General features: G+C 43.3%; 1 protein-coding gene across 9 annotated transcripts in view; it reads left to right on the top strand.

The window, feature by feature from the left end:
* Positions 1-1096: 1096 nt before the first annotated feature.
* The window catches only part of ZNF462 (zinc finger protein 462), a 151896-nt gene continuing 132049 nt past the window's right edge, over positions 1097-20943 (top strand). For 3 of the 9 annotated variants that reach the window (XR_008375223.1, XR_008375221.1, XR_008375222.1), the window contains exon 1: positions 1109-2380. The gene's annotated coding sequence lies outside the window, so the exon portion shown is untranslated. Of the gene's footprint in view, positions 2381-2652; positions 3019-20943 lie in introns of those variants that run through there. The other 6 variants (XM_053566593.1, XM_053566577.1, XM_053566620.1 and 3 more) reach the window with 5 other exon arrangements.

The raw sequence follows: 20943 nt of genomic DNA, 5'->3' as shown, positions 1-20943 counted from the left end.
TCAGTTCAGAACTGCCTCACCGTCTTCCTCTCTCCATTCTTCTTTGAGTCCTGTTTCCCTTTCTCCTTGCCTTTTCCCTTCCTCGTTCTCTGCTCCCTACTTTTTCTCTTCTCTCTCTACCCCTCCTCCTTTCTTCGCCGCCGCACGCGTAGAGTGTCATTTATTTATTTATTTATCACCCCCACCATCAACACCCTTTTAGGACTCCCAGGCTTTTCAATGTGAGTGGGAGGAGAAAAGGGCAGGAAGTGTTGACTGGAAAGGGGTGGGGGCGAAGTCGTGCCTCAGGGTGAGAGATTTCTGCCCAGGGAATATACGATCAGGAAAATCTTGGGAAATAGATTTAGATCTGTTTATGAAGCCCCGTTAGCGGATGGGGATCAACTCCGTGCGCGTCTCCTCGCCCCCTTTATTGTATGAATTTAAGAGTCTATCTTCTCGGACTGTTGTTTGGAGGGAGGAGGGGGAAGGATCGAGTATTAAAGAGGACAATCTTGCCCTGGATCCTCAACACCGCGCCTTCACCGGATGCGCGCTCCTCAATGCAAAGGAATCCAGCAACATCCCCCAATTCAGACGCGGACAAAAGAAACTTTAATTAAGGTCCCTGCCCCGCGCGCTGCGCGTTTCTTTTTCCCAAGGCTGTTGATGTCCAACTCAAGGATCCGAGAAATAGAAATGGTACAACCAGCACATGCCCTTGAACTTCAATTGCTCCTGACTAGCTGCATTGATTCTTTTTGATACTTAAGACCTTCTCCTGTGCACCCCCCATCAAATTAAAGCCTTGGGAGACTTTCGACCTGGTAGTGGGGAGCCTACTCCTTTGCAAAAGAGATAGTTCAGAACGATTTGGGAAAATTACACTAAATAAAAATTCAAGGTGTGAAAGCTTCATCTTGGCTCTCTTGTCTTCAACACCACGACACCTTATCATTAAGAGCGCTGATTGTTACTTTCCGAGCCTTCAGATGATCAGCCAGAAAGTGCAAACAACGCGGGGCTGGAGGGTGTAAAGTTATTTAAGTAGGCTTCCCCTCACCCCCTTTGGTGCGCCGTCAAAACAGTTCACAAGTTAGGAAAAGAAAGTGGTGGTTCCGAGGCTCTCGGAATGATGGGTTCTCTCCCTCCCCTATACTCCCTTTCCGTATCAGAAAAGAAATAAAACGCACAATGAACCTTTATTTCAGGGGGAGAAGACTTCAAAATACGTGCCAGTAATGGACAATTTGAGCTTTTCACTGGAGATACTCACACCGCAAGCTGGAAAGGGATTAAAAAGCCCCACGTGGTTGATCTGGGTTTAGACTTGCAACCTCCAGTTCCCCATGTATGTTCTTTGCAAAGATTGGCCTCTAGATGGATGCGTGTGAGGGACCCTCTGGGGCCCAGGTTCGGCGCCCCCGGCAGGGCTGAAGGTGGGAGCGCTATGAGCTGCCGGCAGGGTCCTCACTGGGGCTTCCTCTGCCGGCCAGGGCGGCCGGGCGCCACTGGGACGCGAGCGCGCACGCCTCGGCCTGGCGGCCGCGCTCCTCGCACCGCCTTCTCGGCAAGTCTTTATTCATCTCATCTCCCTCTTCCCCTTCTCCTCCTCCTGTGCCTCCTTCTCCTCCTCTTCCTCCTCCTCCTTCGCCGCCACCACCTCCTCCTCTTGCATCTCACTGGCCTGGCTCTGTGTTGCTCTGAGTGACAAAGACAATGTCCCAGCCTTAACTTTGCAACCACCTTGCCTCCTTCTGGGGTTCGGCAGAGGGAGGGGGCACAGCAGCCGCAGCCTCAGCATCTCCACCAGCTTCTTCTGCTCTTCTCCAGCTCTTGGATAATTTTCCTCCTTTTTTCCTCTAGCCCTTTCCTCTTTTCTTTCTTTCTTTCTTTTTTTTTTTTTTCTTCCTCTCTCCAGCACGTTGTTGTTGTTATTAGAAAGGCTTCGCGCACCCCCTGGTGCTCCGGCGTTTTGTGTGGCAAGAGAAGATTGTCTTCCTTCTCTCTTTCTGTCTTGCTTTCTCTCTCCCTCTGGTTGCTCATTATTCAGAGAGAGACACAGAGGGAGGGAGAGAGAGAGCGCGAGGGAGAGGGAGGAGAGGAGAGAGAAGAGGAGAGAGGGGAGAGAGAGAGTGAGAGGGAGCGGGAGGGAGGGAGAGAGAGGGAGAGGGAGAGAGACGGATATCTCAGGTCATCTGCAGCTGCAGCGAGTCTGAGGAGCTGAGGAAGGCAGGGAAGATGGCGATCCTCCATTGCTGAGACCCGGCAGAAGCACATGAGACTCCCAAACAACTTCCACAACAATAACCCGAGCAGGAAGAGGAGAAAGAGAAAGAGGATAAGGAGGCGGTGGGGCTGGAGAAACCGCAGCACCTCCCGGCGCCGGGACGCTTCTTCCGTAAGTTACTGCAATTAACCACCACCTCGGGGTGGTCGGAGTGCTCCGGGGAGTGGAGCGCCGGGTGGTGGAGGCACAAACGCGCTCATTCATTCGGCCGAGGAGGGTTGGAGGAGCGGGGAGGAGAGGAAGTCCCCTGCATGGACTGGCTGTTGGAAGAAGAGAAGAAGCAAGAGAGGAGGAGGAGGAGGGGGAGGAGGGAGAGCTGGAGGGGGAGGAGGAAGAGGAGGAGAAGGTGGTGGTGGTGGCAGTGGAGGTGGCTGTGCTTTTCCTGCTGGCTGCTCCTTCTGCTGGGGGGAGCGGAGCGCTGTGGCTTAATTAATTTCGTGTAGTTCTATGAAGAGAAGAGAAAATGAAAGATGAGTGAGAAGAGAGCTGGAGGCTTAGGACGGATGCTCCGAGTGTGGGGACAGGAGTAGGACAGAGAGGGGGGCGGAGGGCGGGAGGCAGGAGACCTGAGCCGAGAGCCAGAGGGAGCGAACGAGGGTCAGCGGAGCGAGCGCTCCGAGCGAGCGGCCCCGACCTGAGCGGGTGACCTCTTTCTTTCTCTGTCCCTCTCCTTCCTTTCCCCCCTCTCTGTCTGCCTGTCCCCCGCCCGATGGCAAAGCCGTGCGGATTGGCACCCCCCTCTTCCTCAGGTATTTGGCTCTCTCCCCCTCCTCTCTCCCCGAAGTTGGGATGCGGGGTCGGGATGTGTCGGGGGTGGCTGCTGCAGCGGCTGGTGCTGGTGCTGCTGGTGAGGACAGAGGCGAGGAGCTGGGGGCACCGTCCGGCCGGGGGGCGCAGGTTCAGGAGCAGCTGAGGAGCTGGCTCCAGGCTAGGGGTTCAGAGGCGTCTGGTGGAGGAGGACAACGGTTTCTGGAGAGGAGAAGCCATTACACACGCTTGGCTCTCCTGTGAGGAAGGGAGAAAGGAAGGCAGGGGCCTGGGGCTGGGGGGCGTCTCACTCCTGGTTCGGTTCCCAGGGGTCTGCCCTCCTTCCAGGCACGAGGGGAAGCCGCAGCCGCCCCCCATTGGAGCAGCCCCTCTTTCCCTTTCTTTATCTCCCTGTCCTCCATTTGCAAGCTGTCTGCTTTGGTTCCAGTCCAGACTCCAAAACACAAAGCTCCTTCTCACGTTCGTTCTCCAGGCTGTTCACCATTCCTGAAGGAACCCTCATTTTCTTTTCATTGTAGCTCCTAACCTACAGAGAGGGAGGGAGGGAAGCTGCCTGGAGTTCCTTTTATATTCCTCCTCAACCAAAAAAAAAAAAAGTTTCATTTTTAAGCACGCGTCTGGGATGGGGAAAGACCAACCAGTTGGGGCTCCTGGGGCTCCCGGGGGGCCGTGTCTGAGTGTCTGTGTTGGCTGTTTGGTTTGCTTTGGTTTTGTTTCTGGAGGTTGCTTGTAGGGTTTTGGAGGAAGTGACTAGTTTGGTTGAGAGCTGGGAACTGAGGCAGGTAAGCCTTGTCATGTTGAAACTCCACCAGAAAATGGAGGAGAGAGCGGGTTTCCAGGAGACAAAGCTGAGATGAGAAGTGTTTATAAAATTATGGATGTCTCCATTTTGAAGCTCTGTTGGTGATGGCTGGAGGAGGAGGCTTGCTTGCTCCTCTTTCTTTCCAAAGGGAAACCCTGTGGGGGTTCCTCACTGTCTATATTCATTATGCAAGGAAATGAGGGGCTTTTAAAGGTCCCTCAGATTTTTCTCCCACTAAAGGAGTGCTTTCACAAGTTTTGAAGCGTTTGTTCCCGTTTTAAAGTAAACTTTTGGAATTTTTTTTCTCCTTTGGAGTGGACCTGAAGGGTTTTCATCTCTTTCAGGGAAAGGCAAGGCAAAACCTTAAACATTTCTCCTGAGGTCTTCACACAACTTTATACACTGTTCCACATCTCCTGGAAGTCACCAGGAAATGTTATTTCCTCATTGTGAAGATGGTGGTGGCCTGAAGCTGAGATTTTTGAGGGCTCATTGATGCATTGTGAGACTTTATTGTCTGGTGTGGGTATTTTTCTGCAAGCACAATAATCATTATCATCATCATCCTGCAAGATCTTAGAGGAACTCTTAAGACTGGCCTGACACCAGTTTCCAGGTTCTACATTTCTCTTCAGGTTGTTCCATTTGTATGTTAGGCCTTCTTTTAGGTCCTTTGTTTCCCCCTTCCCTTCTGGTATTTTTTTTCCTGTTCTGAAGTAATGTAAGTCTTCAGAAATATCCGTAGGTCTTCTTAACAGTGTCACTACAGAAACAGTTCTTTAAAATGTTAGTATGTCAAGTGAGAAAACCTTATGGCCAGGTATCTCCACTTTTTTTAACTGGGAGGAATTTGTTTATCTGGTAGGAAGACATTTTTGTGAGGATGATTTGAAAGAAAGGACTCAGTCCTACCCCACCCCCCCCACCCCTGCCACATACATTGATTGGAGCTCTTCACAGATTAGTTCTAGAGAATGTGTGTAACTGACTCAAGTAAAGAACTAAATCCTGAGATGCTTCAGGAATTTATAAAAGCCAACCATGAAGATGTTGCTTTTCCATTGGGTAAGGTAGCCATCTTGAGGATGAGGAAAGATGTTGGAAGAATTTTAGATGGACTATTGAAGATAGATGAGGAGGGCTCCACGGTGGAATGAAAACTTGGAGGAGTTTCAGAACCAATTAATATATTTTAAGGAGGCTAATTGGACCTTGCTCTCAACTAAGGAGAAATATAGAAAGGTACCGGCTTTCAGAAAAAAGGAACACATTGGTGAGCGACTTGTATTAGCATTTTTCTTGCTTTGCTTTCTTATTATGTGTCAGATTTTTTTGTATAAAGTTCCTTATGTCTACAGTATTTTGTGCATATTGAAGTGGTTTTATATTCCAGATGTAATTATATTCTGTTGAGTAGCTGGTAGCAGTGTCACTCAGTAAATGCACAATGCTATATATGACAACATCACATTTTTCAAACCAAACTGTTGTGTCATTAATTGAGGGTTATTGTTCTTCAGAGGGGTGTGAAAGGAGAAGGGGAATACATGGTTCTTTAGCTGATAATTGTCCATGGTCAATGAAGTAAAACCCTGTTTGTACAGATAAAAATGTATGGTTTTCAGTTGATGTGTATGCTCATTTAAAAATACTTGTGTTCACATCTCTGCTCCTTTATTGAAAACCTAGACATCTCCAAGAGCACTTTTTAAAAAATCCTGCTTGGAATTATACCTGTCATTCATTTTTGAATGTTATCTTTTGATACCATTAGTTTGCTCTTATGCAGAATGAAATCAATGTTATATTTAAATTTGCTAGTGCGTATATAGATGCTACTTGTTCAAACTTCAAAGTTCAAATGCAGTGGATAAAAAGAGTTATCTGAAAGTGATTACCAGATAATTTTGCATCTACTTAACCATATATGTTTGTGTAAACCTATCTACATTTTATGTTGATCTTGAAATACTCTTTCTTTCTTTATTTTTTTGGAGACAGTCTCACTGTGTCATCCTCAGTAGAGTGCTGTGGCATCATAGCTCACAGCAACCTCCAACTCTTGGGCTCAAGTGATCCTCTTACCTCAGTTTTTCTATTTTTAGTAGAGATGAGGTCTCACTTTTGCTCAGGCTGGTCTGTAACTCATGAATGCAAGCAATCCACCCACCTCGGCCTCCCAGAGTGCTAGGATTACAGGCATGAGCCACTACACCTGGCCTTGAAATACCCTTTCATAGTATCTTTTTTATTGTTGCTGATAGTAGAAAAAGTGGTTAATGTACCTATTTCAGCAGGGAAAAAATATCTGACAAACTAGTTGCCAGTCCAGCAGTTTGACTCAACACATTTTTCCCTTTGCAACCAACTATAAGAATCTTAGTAGACAGTGTTAGAGTTGAGCTTTTCTGGAGGGAAAAAGATTCGATATTTAAGAGGTATTTTAGAGTTTGAGAATGTGTTCCATCTGGTTACAGGAAAGACACATCCATCTCTGATGCCCTTCATCAACATGGAAAATACCATAATATTTAAAGATATGGTTTCTTGAATTTTTCTAGACATGCACATTTGAGTTAAGACGAGTATTTTGGATAAACCACCATGAAAAAGATGAAAAGAGTGTTAAATTCTACATTCTCATTTGATATCAAATGAAAGGTCATTTTTGTTTCAGAGACATCAAGTTCATGAGGCCCATTATGCTCTGATATATTACAAAGATAAATTATTATGGAGAAACATTTGTATGTTATGATGTACACTGCTCTAAAAAATTCTTGTTGGATCTTCACATTCCGTAATATTTCTCATATAGGATTTATGTCAATCTAATTCATTGACCACATTCCTGGAGGACTTTTTTCTCTCCTTACTCTTTAGGTTTGGAGACAACTTTTAGAGAAAAAAAAAAAAAAAACAACAAAAAACTGTATCTATTCTTCCTAATGAGTCTTCTGGAAGACAACAGGAGAAAAAAAAAAATCCAACTCTACTAATGGACTTTAGAGTACTTGTGGTCAGTTTTCCTGAAAGAAAAGAATGGTGATGTTGCCATGGGAAAGAGTTTGGTCTTCTGTATGATGGAGTTTAATAGGTAGGTCCTTGTCTGTCTTAAATTTTGTTTCCTGGTGTTGAGACTTCTTGGATAAGGTAACCTTATGCATCTTTGTTATGGCTGGTCCTTTTTTCAGACTTATGGTTTACTGCATCATGGGATGGTGAATTGACAAAGCTGTATTGAATATTCTGAATTGATTACTGGAGAACAGAGTGGCTATTTCATGATGCCACAGTCACAAAGTAGGAAATACTTAACTGATAAACTCAGATTGCTGAGCATCTGACATGAATAAATATATGGCTGGATGGTTAGTATATAGAAACTAAAGAAATTCAAAAGTGGAGAGGGGATACTTCTGTGGTCCGTTGCTAAAATCAGCGTGTGTGTGTGTTTGTGAAAGTATATATTTTGTGAGTTTCACACACTTACGGAGTTGATGACTTGAAACATTAGCTTGGTATTGGTGACCTATTAATTGATTATGAGAAAACAGAAAGGAGAGGAGATAATGGTTGAAGAAAATTCCTCCTGTGTGATATGCCCAAGACATCTGGCAGATGTTATGTTGGGCCCTAAGGAATGGACAGTTTAATTTTAGCCCTAGCAAGGAAATGGGAAGTTCTAAGCTCTTTTAATAGAACAAGTCTTAGTTTGGGGAAGGTTGCTTAAAAAAAATAAGAAAGAGAGGAAAAGAAAAGAGGCATTTAGTGTAATATGGAAGAACTCTCAGGAGCAGGGAGCGTAAACTGAGGTTTTGGGGTGATGAACAAAACTCTTATTTCTCAAGTATAAATTAACATAAAAATCATAGTGGACAAAAATGCATGCTATAAATAAGGAATATTAGGTATTGAGTATTCACCATGCAGAGCTTCCAATTTGGAAGCAAGTGTTTTTTAGGCCTTTGAGAGATCATATATTTTAAATCTCCTTCCTCCACTTAGATTTTACCGAAGAGGAAACTGGCACAAAGACATGAAGTGACTTGCACAAGGTCAGAAAGTTCAACTGTGACCTAGCCAGGCCCACAACTCAGGTCGGATGACTGCAGCCCAGTGCCCTTTCCACTACCCCACAGCCCTGGCGTTGTGGGTTGGGTTGTGAAACAGCCACTTTCTTCTTCAGGGCCCAGGGTTCTCTGAGAGGCTCTGTCATTATACGCCAATGGCACGAGTATGGACTTTGTTAGTTGCATTTAACCTGTTGTGGGGGTGGGGGGGTGGGGGCGAGGCTGAGCGTGGTTCCATTCATGGGAAGGCTTTAGCTCCTGGGTTTGTTGCTGTGCTTTGCTTTTCATTTGTGCTGCTCTCTTCTCTTGTTGTCATCCAGGCCTTGGGAGTCCTTTTCAAATGCCCTTCTTTGGAAGTTTGTCTGGGTCTATTGCAACTTACAAAAGTGCCCACAATTAGGCTCAGAGGATCTATTTTGCAATGTGGTACAGATTTAAATTGGCTTCTTTCAGAGATGCCATTTTGCAATACTGATGAATGGCTGAGAGGGTGAAATCCAGTCTCAGACAATCACTGGTGGTTTTCCAGTGTTCAATGCTCATTCAAAATGTGCCCTCCATGTATCTTCTTGGAGCCCCATTTTCTCTTGCAGACCAATGGCTGACTATTTCTCATGTCCCCAATATCCATGAAATCATCTTTGAAATGACTTGCCATAACTTGAGCAGTGATGAGAAGGAGTGGTATATAGGAAGGGAGAAATGGGTTTGCATTTCTGTCCTTTGATGAGTGAAAGTGATTTTGTAAAGAAGAGTGATATTTGGAAGTTTCCACATTTTCTAAGCTTCTTCCAAACTAATGCATAATTCTTAATCCAGGAGGCAGTCTGCAGAAGGTAGGGCTGGATGTGGACTTCTGGCAGAAACACAGTTAACGCTGTAAACAGTTGAACCTCAGTGTGGCATTTCTCCAAATGAGTTGACTGTCGAAAATAAAATGTTCCAGAAGAACTGGGAGAACAGGAAAGAAGTTAAAACAGCATGGTTTGCATGCCAGTACTAAAGGAAGGAAAAAAAAGTTTGGGTTTGGGGGCATTGGAAAGAAGATAATTGTAAGTTGAATTGTCTCCTGGATTTATAAAACCCAGGAGAAGTTTCTAAATGTGGGAAGATGGATTTTGATTGAATTTAGAGTGTATTTGCAGTTTCTTAGGAAGCTCTTCTGAATTTTTTGTTCCCTGGAATTTTGTATCTGAAGAATTGCACATGCTGATAAATTGGAAGTCCATTGGAAACGATTTGGATTTACATTTTGTACTTGGAGATGCTCTCATAAATTTTATCTTTTTCCTAAGGCCTCTTGTCCTCATCAGTTGATGTCCACCCAGATTTTTAAAGTCTTTGGATGTGTTGCTCCAACACAGCTGATTTTCTTTTTTCAGGGCTTAGAAAGACAAGGGATATAGAGATGTGGTATGAGAAGGTGCTGGTAGTGTTCCCTCTAAGTGCCTTGTCTTTCATTTCTGGTGAGCAGATCACTTGGTGTCTTCAAAGCATTCTTGCCTAATTCCTAGCTGAAGACATTTTTTCTTGGGTTGTTCTTGGAGGGGAGGTCTCCTCACATGCCAGATCATGGGTGTTGGGGTATTGATTTTCTTCCTTTCATGTGTTTGCTTGTTCAGTTCACTGCATGTTGCTTCTGGATATTAATAAAATACTTGTGCTGTGTCTGGCCACATCTTAGCCCCAACTTCATTCAGTGAGTAAAGCCTACTCTTCGAGGTGAAGGGAAGGTTGGTAGGTACTTATTTGTTCAAAAAAACAAATACTTGAGGATGACTGTGTAATTCAGGAAGTTATTTGCTAGGCTTTCAAGTAGACTTTTTACAAAGATCATGCAAGGAAAGATGGGGGAAAAATTCCACTACAAACCAGTGGATCCTGATTAAAATGTTTTAGTTTCACTTAGTAGGAAATTAAGCATTTGCCCAAGGTGAGTAAGCAAAGTCTTACCTTTGGATTCAGATTGGTCAGAGCACAAAAGGAGCTGGAGACCCAGGCGAGACAACTGTGTCAGAAGTAATTAAGCCCAGGATTTGTGGAGAGGCTTATCCGCCACAGAGCCCAGCTGGGGAAGGCCCAACTCGCTACCGAAGCCCTCGTCTGGCCAGTTGAACCAGAACACAATCTAAGGCCTTCAAATTTTGGAATTCTTCTTTTTTCCCTGTTCATATTTAAGAAGATATCACCATTATTCTTTAGTTTTTATCATGTCAGCTGAGGGCTTTTCTCCCGAGCTGGGAAATGCTAGAGGCTGGGGGTGGGAGCTGATTTCCTCTGAGGGACTATTCTCCCTGTTAACACTGCAAATGTGCCTATAACATTGTACTTATCGCTCCGAAAATAATTGTGCAGTGGCACAATGTGGGATACTTGAAAGATGTTTGCTGCACAAAGGTTCTAGTACTCACCTGCAGATTAAGAAATGGGTTTCTAAACCATCTCATTTCTGTTGCTAATGAAAAGCTTTGGAAGGCACCTGTGAATTGGAGCTCCAGCTGCTATCATGGTAGGGGAAGTTAGGCCTTGAAAGGATACATGGATTAGCCCGTCAGAAAAGCAAACAGTAGCATCTAGAAAATAGACAGGGTTGTTAAGCTAACAGGAAAGTAGGCCAAAGCATTGCTGTAATTATGTGATGGAAATTTGCTGGGAAGGAGAGACTGCTTGGATGGGAGAAGGAAAAGAAGAGAGGCAGGGAAATAATTGACAAGTCAAGATAGAGGTCTGTCCACTGGGAAGAGCCTACAGGAAGAAGTAAGACATGACTTTTAAGGAAACAATAAAGCAAATAGGGAAAAAACCTTGCGATTTGGTAGCTGCTGCACGTGCAATACGAAGACCAGTGCTCACACTTCACATTCTTAGGCCAGTTCCTATTCTAAAAAATAGAATCAGGCTTGGAAGATAATTTATGTGACTTTGGGGTTGCACATGCAGCCTTTCTGATAAAAGACAGATGGAAACTTAAGGGAACTAGTTAAGTAGGCCTTGGTGGAGATTTTCCTGGAAATGAATGAAGTAGAGAAGAGCACAGGAGAAAATAGCTGCATTATTAATGGACAGAAAACGTGATCGTCCTCTCTCAAGTTATCCATAGAGCTTCTCTGCCTACGCTCTGTATATGAGAAAAATTGAAGAACAAAGACATGTCTTATTTCATAGGGGAAAGGAAAGGGTCATGACTACTACCTGGTGTCAGTTTGGGATTAAGCCATTTGTGTGAGCCAAGCATCACAGGCTGGTCTGTCAATCCAGTATCTGCATTTTAAAGTCCAAAATAAGGCCATTGTGGTCCAGAATGTTTAGCCATTCTTATCTCTAATTACATCATCCATGTGTGTTATGACCAATTAGTCAGCAGTTGAGCACCATTCAACCCAGATAGTCATGGGCCTGATTGAGGGGTCCTTCGTTTGGAGGACACTGGGTTATAGGCTGAAGATGGCCAAAGAGAGATGCCAGCTACAGATTTCATTAGAACAAGGTCTTATCACCCAGTCCTCTCTAAAGACTATTAATTAGTTTTAATAACAATAACTGGGAAGATCGGTGTGGAAGAAACCCTTTTCATTTCTGTGTCAGAGTTCAGCTGCAAGAACTTCTCTTTTTGCTGTCAATTGAATAGTTTCTGTTCTAATATTGGGTAAGAACAATAGAAAATCAATATGATTGCTTTGTCAAAAAATTCTGCCAACTCCTTTATAGAGTAGAAATATCACACAAACCTTCAAAACATTAGCTGTCTCCTCTTCTGGATTGACCGAGAGTTAATGATAATATACGGTCACATTTGTTTAACATTTAATATGAACCTGGGACTGCTCATATAGTAGAGAACACTGAGCTTTAGGGAGGTAACATAATTTCCCCAAAGTCATTTGGCTATAGAATGGGGGAGCCGGGGTTCAGGTGAAGGAGGACCCTGGCTCTCGACTGATAGGACGTGGCCTTAGTTATTGCTTCGTCAGCCAATAGCTTATGTTTCTGATGGTTTATCTCTTCCCTTGGCTTATATACCAGGAGTATATCTTTGGTGCTCTAGAAGGAAACATGAGCATAATGGAAAATTAATTGAAATATACCAGTAGATATGAAAGACATAACTTATTGTAATAGCTTTACAAAGTGTGTAACTGAAGAGTACCCTGGTTTTTCTTCTTCTGAGTTACAGAGGGGATGATGGGAAAAAAACCAAGAGCCCATGTAAGGGGCATTTTAGACAATAAATGGTTTTAAATTGTGTTGCATCAAATTCAGAGAAAAAAAGCAACTAGCTGTTCCAGCAGGAAGATAATGCTGTGTTTTTTGTTTTTTGTTTTAAGTAGAAAAGGTGTTTTACTGTTTTCCTTCTTAGGATCCTTTTGAAGTCTCAGTGCCCTATGTTGGTAAGAAATGCTTTGAAAAACTACTTAGAGGGACATCTGAAGATTAGTTCTAGTATCTAATGGTCATTTTTGGAAGATGGTGCAGATTCTCTGGGTGCCAACATTCCCCACCCCCCCTTAGTGATCACCATGTGCCCTGTTTAGATCATGGAGTCATGATGAATGTTTTAGTTCCGTTTGCCTCTCCCTGAAACATTGCAGTACCGTCAGGAAGCCGCCGTTCATGGATGACCACAAATGCCCTGAATAGAGTAACAAGCTGTGCTAAGGAAGGTAGAACGGTTCCAAGTATCCCTAAGACATTCAGGACAGTAGCTTTTCTGTAAGACAGGCTGTTGGGCATTAATTGCTGAGTAGACTCTTCAGCTCTAAGCCACTAGAGGTGGTTTTGTAAAATCTTAACTTTGCATGGATCCATTCAGTGGATCTCTGGTCCTCAGGCCCATCACCAAAACCTCTGTAGGAGGATAAAAGCATGTCCTGTTTAGAGAATGTACCAGAAAGTCCACATGGTCATACATTTTTACCTCTCATCCATCTCATCATCCACCAAATTTCTCAAAACCATTGTTTTCTTAGAGAAAGGACTCTAATAGGGAAAAGACTCAGAAATAATAATTATATAGGAAAAGAGAGTAAAATTGAACTAAAGCACGAGGTTCTCTAGGCAGAATGTCTAATTTAGAGGACTAGGGTCTCTATTCAGCCTTACATGGTATCAATGGTGGCCCTAAGCAATAGGACCTGTCCTTCTAAGACAATCCCTATGACCAGCCTATCTCAAAGACCAGTTCTCAACATGTTTCTTCAGTTTTCCTCTTAATTCTTTGAAGAAACCTAGCCAGGATACCTTCAGGAACTGCTTTGCAGGAAGCGAGGCAAACTGGGTCAGGATATCTTTGTGGATGTGGTGATTACTGGGAATAGGATGTTGAATTTGAAAACACATCCAACATACTTTATACTGGGGCTCAGTATAAAGTGTGTTTATGCAGCCTGGCAAAGGAGTCATCCATTACCTTAAAAAGAAAAGAAAACCACATTTTCAAAGACAGATTCCATGCTAATATGAAAAGGCACATTGTATAGATCATGTACAATAACAGGTGTTTAAGAAAGCTACATGTAGCCTTCTACTGATGTAGAAGTTCTCATGGTTCAATCCATCCTTTCCCATCGCTTTGCCTCCAGTTAACAATTTTGCAAAAGTGAAGAGGAGTTGAAGAGCATATGTCAGCTGTCCCTGAAATTTGTCCCAATCCCATGGTTAACTAGGTGTTTGAGGATATCTCTCTCATTCTTTCTCTGACTAGTGGCTGTAGATGGTTAACAATAAGTGAACATCACCCAGAGGTCCTGAAATTAGCGAGTGTTAAATGTTAGATGATTATTAGGGGAAAACAAGATAATCTAGTTAGTGGGCTTAATTAGATTGTGATTACCCGATTGCTACTTCATGATAATTATATTCATAACCCCATTTTTAGACGTCAATTACAATTATCAAAATTGACCCTAGCACAGGTAAGTGATAGCAATCTTATTTGAAGCAGTTTCTAAATGGTAAATATGTGATGTTCCCAGTGCGTTCCTTCCTAGTCCCTTTTCCTGCCTTGTGACTTTCCCATCATCTCAGCAGAAAGATCCATGGCAGTATTATTTTATCTTATGGCCATGCACATATTGTATCTCCTGTGTTGATATCTGCAGAAAAATTAATTATTAAGTTTTTAGGGGTCAAATGACACATGTAACTGAAAAGCAAATAGGAACAAATCAGCAAAAAGGAATCTTGAAGCATAAAAATCTTAAATTGGTTGGACTTTTTTCTTAGCACATGAAACCTGTTAAGTAGATTTAATGGGATTCATTTGAGTAGATCTGTTACTTTATACGGCATAATATTAAAACGAAAAACAGAGTCATGTGAGTTTAAGAAAATGCTTGATCAGTGATCATTAAGGTCTGAGGAACTGTAACTATAGAGCAAGAACTTTTACCTTTACATTCCCTCTTCCTTTCTCCCAAATTTGTGAAATTTACTGCCAGTGTGTTTAAAAGAACATTCATTGCTGGGGACATCATTTACTGTTTATCTCCCCAGAGAAGGCAATGCTTTCTAGGAAATACAAACAACAACCTGTATCAGAAGGTTGTTGACATGATGTATGTCAGTGTGACACCGTGACTCATTGGGCCAGATTGTCATTTGGCAGCCATCTCTTTCTGACATGCAGTTATATCGGAAAATAATGCACCGTTAGGGGCTAAACTTCCATGCAGTTGATCTGTCTGAAGAACAACTAGGAAGTTAATTACTGAATATGTTGCTTTATGGGATGACAGCTCTGATGGCCATTCCAGAAAAAAAGAGTTCCAAAATTGCTTTAATTGCTTTGAAGAGTAGACCAGGCCCTAGCATTGGTGCATAGATTCACAAAGGGAGGACTTTGAAGGTGACTAGTGATGTTCAGCAATGAGGTATGTAGCACTTTGTCCAGGATGTTTGTGAACTTACTCGTCTGATCTCGTATGTTTTTGTATATATGTACATACATACCTCTATACCTAGAGATAGGTAGATGATAGATGGATAGATAGGTGCTCTTTCGGTACTTACTTTTTGCTAAAACATGAAGAATGCAAATTTCTACCTAATAGTCACCTCTTAGGATTTCCGTTTAGGAGTCTCCATTAAGAAAGTGATGTGTAATGAGTAGGGTATATTTTCTGGGGCCTGCACAGCCTTGGGTTGAAATTTGTCTCTATTCTTTCCCAGCTGTATGACCTTGAGTAAGTCACTTAACCTCTCTGTCCCCATGATTTCCTCCTCAATAAAATGAGTATTGTGATCATATGAATCTGTAGAACTGACCTAAGGATTAAAAAGAGTATAAGAGTCCTGGTTCATAAAGCACACTCTTTCCTTACTGATAAGAGAAACTGAGGCAGAGATCTTCTCCCAAGGTTTTGCTACATTCATCTGTGGTCAGTATATTAATTATTTTGTCCTTGATCTTACATTCAGTTTTTTGAATCCTGCCTGTTCAGAGCTGTGCTGTGCCTGCTTTTAGAGCATTCCTTGCTGAGGTTGCCTGTTCACGTGGAGACCCTGGGACATTTGAGCTGATGGTGTGTTTGATTGTGGACGCAGCCATGCTCTGTATCACAGAGTGCCCATTCAGTAGGAATCTGTAAACTACTGAGAGAATGAATCCATTTCCTCTTGGAAAAGTGCTTTTACATGATAAAACGCCTTGAATCTTGACCTTGTAGAGATATTCCCTGGAGTGTTGTAGGGGAATAATTTTTAATAAATGCTAAGTTTTTTGAGCTTTTTGGAAGAAAAGTGCTCTTATTGTTCCTACTGTTTGGTATCTTTCTGGCAAAAATGATCTGCCCAAGGAAACTATACTTCCAGCAAGGAAAATATTGACTATGCTGTCTTATATGATATAAATGTTGTATGCCTTTTTGTTGTTTTACTCATAGATAGTGATTTCTGAGCCAGTTTGAGGACAGTCCATACTTTCTTTGGTTTTCTCTTTGCAAATGATTGTAGTCCGTGTCCTCTTGGTCCTACTAATATACCATAATATCAGATGCTTTGAGCTCTGAGGGGGTAAGGAGGCTAATTTTAGAGTGTTTTAAGGGTAGATGATTTTTCAAAATGTGGAACTGTGTTTATAGGGCTCACCTAACTGGACCTGCCTTTCTTTCCCTGCTTGCTCTGGCCAAAACAACATTCATTCGTGACTTCACTGGAAGCAGTGTGGTGGTGGTGGTGGGGATGCTGGAGGCAAAGGTAAAGGTTCTTTGGTAAAACTGTACAGTGATTCTTCACCTTAAGCAAACTATTCATGAAGGGTTTTGCTTTCTTTCCCATTTTGGAAATTTCCAGAGAGACAAAAGTATCAGAGGATGATGATTATTATTATTGTTATTATTTTAAGTTATAAAAATGTTATAGTTGCCTCTCTAAAATTGTGTCCAGAGCTATTTAAGGAGGAGAGAAAAAGCGACCATGTACTTACTTACTGCTGCTCAAATTTCTAGGATTCTTGAAAATGAAAGATTTTTTGGCTTCAAGAGGGTAGACCCCAAAATTAAGAAGTGGAGGAGCAGCTGTGGGCATGGTAGTCCTTATTATAAGTGAATGCCCTCAATGGAGTGAGAAATGTGGGAGGAAAGGGAAGGAACTGAAACCAGGATTTCCTGGGAAGGTTTTCCAGTTGTTCTGAGATGTAGGGAAGGGATGCGTTTGGAATCCCACTTTCATGTGTGTTCAGTTGCTTGCGTGTTGTAGGATCCTCACTCACCTCTCATTGCAGAACCCTAGGAAAGCGCTTGGCTTTGGAGAATGACCTGAATTCACACCCCTTCCTAGCTCTGTGCACTTGGGTCAAGCTCCGACTTGTTTCTCTTCCCTGGTTTCTTATCTTTAAAGCCCCCAGCACCCTGCCAGGTGCCCAGTAAATGGCCACCTCTGCAGTTTGTTTGCAGTGACCAATTAGTGGCCACCCGTGCTTCTGGCACAGATGGCTTGCTTCTTGCCATTCATCCGATGCCTGGTTTTGCATGCCTACTTAGCAGTTGTGGGATGATGATAGAGTTGGAAGGAATCTAGTGTCTTCATTATCATAAGATGTGTTTTATAGAAGCTGCTATATTTAAGGACTATGTGCCTGCACTTCTCTTCATTCAGCAGACATTTATTGAGCGCCTTTTGAGTACCAGGCATGCCTGCCTGTTGGTGTGGTGCCTCTGTGGTCAAACCTAGGGGATGTGAGATGTGTGATCTCTCTCCCCATCAGAGTTGTATGAGGCACTTTGTTTTGGTAATTGAGTGATTATGATGGAGATAGATGTCCTTAGCCACATTAAAATAGCCTGGAGCCAGGGGATGGGAAACAGTGACTTAGCCTGTGGGGAGCTGATTCTTGTTTAGATGCACTCATTTCTGTGTCTTTGTGTGAACTTATTTACAAGATAATCTGCTAACCATGTACTCAGTGCCGCTGCGGTTCATAATCTGGCAGATCATTTAAATATTTACTCCAAAATATCTTGTTCTCTGTTGGTGTGAAGTAGAGTTTCCAGTTATTTTTAGGTCATTTTCATCTTAGCAACCCTGTTGGAGATGAACCAGACATGCTGCTATAAACTGTCCCCACATTTGGATAGAATTTAATAAAGTAAAGTTTAATGGTTGGGTCCCAAGAGGCAAACAGACCATCTGGTTAGCAGAAGGTTAGGTCAAGTATTGCATGGCTGCTGAGAGGGCCACAAACCAGCCCCGACGCACTGGTAATGTGTCCAGTTGCTGAATGCATTAAGCATTGAAATGGTGCTTTCAGGTCTGCCGAGCCAGCAGTTCTGTTACCACCGCTGTGACGCAGGAGATAATTCAGCTGGGCAAGCGGCAGCATGGGGGTGGATCTACAGTACAGGATGTGTAATGTCAACATGAAGGATTGGAGCTGGCAGAAGGAAGGGAAGCAGTCATTTCATGCCAGTGCAGGAAGCCTAGAGAGATGCTTCCCACCCCCCTTGCTTCTTGTCCTCTTCTGGAGCTTTCACATTATGTGTTAAATGATTACCTTGTGCATGGTCCATGGCAAAACTTCAGCTGATTTTTCTGCCTCTTTTGGAACCTGTCAGCATAAACAGAGTAAACCACATTCCACACATATGCAGGGCGGGCAGAGGAAGGAGTATGCTGCACAGACTGGGAGGAGGAGAAAGGGCTTCATTAGGCAGGAGCATCTTTGTGCTTGAGATGGAATCCCATTGTATGTCTCTTTGTGCTCAGATTTGAGGCCGGCCATCCATTCAAAGGCTGCAATCATCTCAGAACATTGTGCTGCAGCTGTAGCCTGTAGAAGGCTGCAGAGTGGTTCCAGTGATTCTGCAGAAGCTTAGCAATTACATAATTGCTATGTAACTGGAGAGAGCCATCAGGATGGTCTAGTTCTCCAGGAAAGAAAGCTTCTGCAATTTGAGGGGTAGATTGTTTTCCCTTGTTAAACCTGAAAGCCGATGATCAAGTACATCAAGCCACCAGGCTGAAACCGGGTTCCCTCCCTGGCATGAGAGGAAAGAAATTTACAAGTACACTTGGCTGGACATTCAGTGGACTTCACAGCTGTGTTAAAGGGAAAGAGAGCGCGACTCACTGACCCTTGGACTAGTGGATCTTCATTTCAGTGAGCATGATATTTGACTTGTTTCTAATATGGGACACTTACGTTCTACATGCGTGCAACACATGGAATATTCTAGAGCTTGATATTTGACTTGTTTCTAATACGGGACACTTACGTTCTACATGCGTGCAACACATGGAATATTCTAGAGCTTGATATTTGACTTGTTTCTTTTTTTTTTTTTTTTGTAGAGACAGTGTTTCACTTTATGGCCCTTGGTAGAGTGCCATGGCATCATACAGCTCACAGCAACCTCCAACTCCTGGGTTTAAGCGATTCTCTTGCCTCAGCCTCCCGAGTAGCTGGGACTACAGGCGCCCGCCACAACGCCCGGCTATTTTTTTTTTTTTTGGTTGCAGTTCAGCTGGGGCCGGGTTTGAACCCCCCACCCTCGGTATATGGGGCCGGCGCCCCACCAACTGAGCCACAGGCGCCGCCCTTGACTTGTTTCTAATACGGGACACTTACGTTCTACATACTACATGCGTGCAACACATGGAATATTCTAGAGCTTCCCTAGGAATGAGATGAACAGTGCTGTTGGTTATCATCAAGAGTTGTCCCCAATTTTGCTGCTTGTTGGGGAGGATTTTCACAGTCTGTCTTGGAGGAATCCTGGCCTCAGATGCCTAGCGGTGGAAGCACTGCAAGACCTGAGACTCTTCCCATGTTCCTAAATGTCGAAATCTTCTCAGCATCAGCCCTTAGTGCAGTGCCTCATCAGCCCCGGGGCCGGGCCAGAGTGGCCAGTTTGTCTGTGAGGATCTCACAGTGCATGAATGAATTCCTTCTTTCAGCTGCCTCACCACTTATTTTCCATAGCTGAGAAAACTTTGAGGTGGTGTTGGTTAACTGTAGGTGTAAGTGTTGCCTTAGCCCAGTAAGAAATCCAGGCTCTATTTCATCTGGTGTAAAACAGTCGTCTAAAATTAGCCACATCTCATAACCCAAGTGTGGACTTTGTGTTTGTTTATGCTAAGTAGCTCTAAATTTCAGCAATCCTGCCTTTCTGGTGTTGGGTTTATGGAGCTGCTAGAATAGAAGGAGTGATTGTCAGGGTATATTTTTATTAATGACATAAGTTGGGCCTTTTATAAATGTGATTCTCATCTAAGGCTCTTAATTGAAATGTGTTTGTAGTCACAACTTCAGTATAATGGGAGAATGAAGCATATTGTCCCTCTGAATTAAAAAGGAGTGCCCAATAGGATTCTGGACTTGAAGGTGGATTGGGTCCACAGATTCCCCAACTTGTCACTTTAACACTTCTGCTTTACTCTGGAACTCCTGGGTTTAGCTCTTAAGGTTGATAGACACAAATAGTTTCTTTAAGAATTTTGATTCCTATGACACAGTGTTGGCAGGTTTTTGAGGAGTCAGCCTGTTTCAGCACCGAGCTTTTATCTTGTAACAATTTGGAGGGGTATACGATCACCCATGGTGACCCTTTCCTGCGTCATTCCAGGCAGGCCTTGGCACGCTTCACCAGACGAGTAAGAACGAGGACAATTGGCAGGAGGGCCTGCTGAGTTCATCTTGCCTCATATCTTAGGAACTGGCCTGACCTTGTTCTATCATCAGTGTTTGGGCACTCTGAGAAACATTAGACCATCTTTTCAAACGCTAGACTCGGAGATTGTGTTGGGAGCAGTGTGCACTCGTACTAAGGAGGATCACTCCAGTCCAGCACAGAGGGCACATTTGGGGAAACTCTTTGCTGTCAGCATCAGTGAGCCCATGAAGACCTCAGCAGTGAGGGTCCTGGTGTGTAGTGCAAAGATCATAGACCTCAGAGCCACTGAGTAGCTGAGTGACCTTGAGGGAATGATTTAATCTCTGATCCCCTATTTCCTTATCTGGAAAAAAAATCTTCTTTTTAAGGTTCTTGTGGGGAATAAATGAGATCATGAATATAAGTCTCTGGTGCAGAGCCTGACATACAGTGGACACATAAAAAGTAATAATTCCCCTTCCTCCCATCTGTACTTTTTTATAAAACACTTATACAGCCTGAGCACTGTTAAACAGTGACTGATTAGAAGTCAGAATACACTCGAGTTTCATATGCAATCCCCATAAGGGGGCTCCTTAAAGCTTGTACTGGTGGGATTGATAAATGTTCAGCTTCTTGGCTAAGGGGGCTGAGCAGTGTCTTTTATTAGGTGGTGATTTTTAAAAGCCAGCGTGCTCCTCTGTGAAATATAACTCCAAAATCTGGTAAAGGGGAAGAAAAGTACGTTAACCTCTGTTTGCACTATCTTGAACATTCTGTAATAGATTATTTATTAAATTCCTTAGATGAGGTTCTGGTTTTGTGTTTTGACTCTTGCTATACAACCAACACCTTTAGAGTAAAACCTGAAATTTTCCAAGAAGAACACAGATGGGCGCTATTTGGTTACCCAGAACCCAAAAGATTGAACAGTTTCAAGTTCTC

The sequence above is a fragment of the Nycticebus coucang genome, chromosome 2, assembly GCF_027406575.1.
Source record: "Nycticebus coucang isolate mNycCou1 chromosome 2, mNycCou1.pri, whole genome shotgun sequence".
Classification (NCBI taxonomy): domain Eukaryota; kingdom Metazoa; phylum Chordata; class Mammalia; order Primates; family Lorisidae; genus Nycticebus; species Nycticebus coucang.
The sequence above is the reverse complement of the archived record's forward strand: the minus strand, read 5'-3'. Positions and strand labels throughout refer to the sequence as shown.